The sequence below is a fragment of the Cajanus cajan genome, chromosome 6 (assembly GCF_000230855.2).
Source record: "Cajanus cajan strain Asha chromosome 6, NIPB_CcT2T_4, whole genome shotgun sequence".
Classification (NCBI taxonomy): domain Eukaryota; kingdom Viridiplantae; phylum Streptophyta; class Magnoliopsida; order Fabales; family Fabaceae; genus Cajanus; species Cajanus cajan.
Window position 1 is genome coordinate 33,471,879 of NC_138522.1, and position 4,435 is coordinate 33,476,313.

Consider the following 4,435-nt stretch of genomic DNA (forward strand, 5'->3'; position numbering starts at 1 on the left):
AGGGGTTCCACAGCCTGTACCTCAACATGCAAGTCAGATTCTTTTGTACTTCCTACAACATGGTTAATGCATTCTGACTCTATAAAATCAAGACCAAGAGGTACAACACCCAAAGTATCAAAATCAGATGCATCATCAGAATCAAGATCACTTCCAAATTTAGATTCAGAATCAATTCATGAAAGACAGTTATATAATTCAGATAAAAATGAGTGTTTCTTAACATGAAAAGAATCAAAATCATGAATGTGCTCATCAACTAGATCATCAATAAGTTCAACAAGAAAGACAGAATGAGCTTCAGAAGGAAATTTCATGGCATCCAAAATATTAAAATGAACAAAAATATCACCAAATTCCATAGACAAGGTGCCAACATAAACATCAATCTTGGTCTGGGCTATTTTCAAAAATGGTCTACCCAAAATGATTAGGGCGGAACCATGGGAGAATCCCTCCTCCATATCAAGAACATAAAAATTTACAGGGAAAATAAGTTCACCAACCCGAACCAAGACATCTTCTACAAAACCTGTGGGGTGGGCAACACTCTTATTGGCCAACTGAATGACCACACCCGTAGGTTGCAAAGGTCCAAGAGACAGAGAATTAAAGATAGATAGAAGCATGACATTAATTGAAGCTCCTAAATCAAGCATGGCAATTTCAAATTTACTGTTACCAATAATGCAAGGTATACAAAATGTACCTGGGTCCTTACATTTTTCAAGAATGTGTGGAACAGCTTTACCTATAAGTGCTGAGACATTTCTGCCCATGCTGATTCACTCATTGCCCTTCATCTTCCTCTTGTGGGTGCACAACTCCTTCAAAAACTTAGCATATCTGGGAATTTGCTTGATGGCATCTAGTAGAGGTATGTTGATGGAGGAGGCCCATGGGCCAAGGGCCCAACTACTAGGGCTATGGCCAAGAGGATAAATGAAGAATGGGCCCATGCTCAAGAGAAGCCCATTATACTTTTTAGTTGGGCTTTGACTCAAGCCCAAGTAGATTAGGTTGTAGAATAGGTTTGGGCCTTTGGGCTTGTATTGCATTTTAGGCCTTGTATTTCGGCCACCTAGATTAGGTTTTTCATTTCATGGCAATATGAATTTAGGGTTAATCTAGGTTAGCATGTGCATGTTCATTTGCATGTAATTAGTATGGCATTTGGTATGCATTTCGGCCATGTGCACACATGCACATGGTGTGACCGAAATGATACTCAAATGAATACCAAATTACACTCAAATGGAAGGTGCACATGGGGTGACCGGATTTGGCTCCCAAAATTTGAATATTTGAATTCAAATTTTGGCGCCTAAGGTTAGTTAAACCATACCATGGTTTAACTTAACCTTAGGTTAAACCAACCGTGCTCACTACCCTAGCTTCCCTATATATTCACTATTGGCCGGAGCTTGTACTACTTTTGGATCATATATGAGAATTTTACTCTTTGCAAATTCTCCCTCCGAAAGTCTCCTTTGAATCCTTTTCTCTACCCTACTTGAGATCTTCTCTTTGTAGAGTTAGGATTCCTCATCTTCTAATCGGATTAGGTAGGTGAACCTAGGCAACACTTTCTCCTTCTTTCAAGCTTCAAGTCCTTGCATCAATCTAAGGATCCGAGAAGGAGTTGATTGGAAGCATCCTTGAAGTGTTCTTGATGAAGACTTCATCATATGTTCACCTCCACCTTCCTGAAGGTCTCCAATATCTCCTTATCCACCTCTTCCATATTTTTGCTCAGAATTAATTTTGGTGGAAATGGAAGAGGGATAAGAGGTTGCAAGTCGCCACTATGTGCACTAGAAGAAGGTCCACCTGTATTTGAATTTCTACTACCACCTGCAGGAACCTCAAGTGTAGGCTCCATTACAGGTACAGGTATTGTTGTTGGTGCTGGTATTGGTATTGGTGCGTCAATCTGTTTACCAGACCTCAAGGTGATGGCACTCACATTCTTTGGATTTTGCACAGTCTGTGAAGGCAACTTATCTGAATTTTGAGACTATGCCTGATTGAGTTGAGTGGCCATCTGCCCCATCTGATTTGTCAAACTCTAAATAGAAGCTCTGGTCTCTTGCTGGAACTGCATGTTTTGGATGGTCATCTGCCTCACCAGCTCCTCCAATGAAGGCTTAGAAGAAGTAGAAGGTTGAGCTGGTTGGGCTGCAGGTGTAGGAGGATGTCTTTATTGAGGAGGCTAGTATGAAGAACTTGAGGGTTGGTTCTGAAAAGGTGCTTGATTTTGTTGCTATTGAGAGTTTCCCCACCTCAAGTTGGGATGATTCCTCCAACCTGGATTGTATCTATTGGAGGACATATCATAATTCTGTTTTTGCTGGTGTGGAGGTCTATTATTGTAAATATTGGTAGCATATGCTTAGGGCCCCTCAGGACTTGCAAAAGAGTCATGCAAGGAGGGACAAGCATCTATTGGATGATTAATTGAAGTACAGATGCCACATACCCTTGCTACAGATGCAAATTTTTGATTTGCAGCAAGTTGAGTCACCAGGTTGACCAATGCATCAAGTTTACTCTCCAGCTTTTTATCTGCATCAGCAACCACATCATGAACTCCTCTGATGACAATTGCATTGTCGTTTCTGGTACTAAATAGTTGAGAGTTGGAGGCCATTTTTTCTATCAAGTGTCTGGCTTCAGCTGGGGTCATGTCACCAAGTGCTCCACCACTTGCAGCATCTATCATACTCCTCTCCGTGTTATTCAGCCCCTCATAAAAATATTGCAGCAACAACTGCTTAGAAATCTAGTGGTGAGGATAGCTTGCACACAATTTCTTGAATCTCTCCCAGTACTCATACAAGCTCTCTCCACCAAGTTGCATGATCCCTGATATATCTTTTCTAATTGTAGTGGTCCTCGAGGCAGGGAAGAATTTCTCCAGAAACATTCTTTTAAGATCTTCCCAGCTGGTGATGGACTTGGGAGCCAAATAATATAGCCAGTCTTTAGCAACTCCCTCCAATGAGTGTGGAAATTCCTTCAAGTAAATGTGGTCCTCTTGAACATCAGGAGGCTTCATGGTAGAACAAACAATATGGAACTCCTTCAGATGTTTATGTGGATCCTCACCTGCATGACCATGAAACTTGGGCAACAAATGGATTAGTCCAGTTTTAAGCACAAAAGGAACATCTTCTTCAAGATATTGAATGCACAAACTCTCATATGTGAAATCAGGTGCAGCCATCTCCCTAAGAGTCCTCTCACGGGGTCCATTATAAGGTTGTTCACCCATGGTTTCTGTTTGAATTGAATCAAGCTTAGATGCAACAGTTACACTAAGAGTATCACTATGGCTATCATTATGACTATTACTATCTAAAGATGGAATGATATGCTCTCTAATTAGTCTATGGAATGTCCTATCAATCTCAGGATCAAATGGATGCAAAAAACCTGGGTTGCACCTATGCATCATGACACATGAACAGTAGGGGTAACATGAGAATTTCCATGACAACTCAGAAAACATAAAAACTAATGCACCAATATCATCCTAAAATCATTAGAAACTACCACAAAAAATTTGAGAGAAAAATTCAAAGCCTAACTATATGAACCACCTATGAAAAGTTTGGAAAAATAGGAAAATAAAACTTCAAAATTAGAAGAAAAAAAAAGTAAACGACCTTTTTTTGAAATTTTTTTTTTTGCCCAATTCTAATAACCAGAGCAAAACTTATGGCCATTTGAAGTTTAGGAAAAATATAGCTTCACAAATTTTTGTATCTTCAAAACTAGACCACCTTTTGGGACCCTGGTATTTTTCACACAAAATATGGGTTGAAAGAAGTTACCACACAAAATTTGATGCAAAAATAACAAGTCTAGATATCAAAACTAAAAATCCCAATTAATTGGAAAATTTTGGTTACTATTCATCTAGTAGAAATCCTTTCCAGCTGATTTCGGATTCTACACTTGTGGACCTTGCAAGAACTGAAACTCAACACAACATAATGATGGTTCAGCACACCAAATGGAATCAATATATATATGGTTAATGAGCTATGGAATGCAATAAAAAGTAGTTATCACAAACACATGACAACAAATGATAGCAAAAACCAGATTCAAAATTATTGTTCCATTGGTTTACTGTTTCATTGGTTTACTATTTGCATAAGACTCAACAACATGAATTCTTCAATTGAAATACTTGCTAGACCTGTAGGGACCAATAAAAAACACGAATACACAACATAACATGTAGTAAGACACGAAAATGCAAGCCTCACACTTATTCACGAAACTGATATACTACACTAAAAACTGAAACACTAAAACTGATATACTGAAAACTGATACACTCAAACTTAAACCACACAACACTTAACAGAGACTCTAAAACGTTACACTCCTAACAAAAATAGAGAACACACACCCTTTGACAAGA

General features: G+C 38.8%; 1 non-coding gene across 1 annotated transcript; it reads left to right on the forward strand.

Moving 5' to 3' along the window:
• Window positions 1-2,779: 2,779 nt before the first annotated feature.
• Window positions 2,780-2,887, forward strand: LOC114915559 (small nucleolar RNA R71). The gene has a single exon (XR_003803646.1). It is a non-coding gene; the product is annotated as a small nucleolar RNA R71 (small nucleolar RNA).
• Window positions 2,888-4,435: the final 1,548 nt, after the last annotated feature.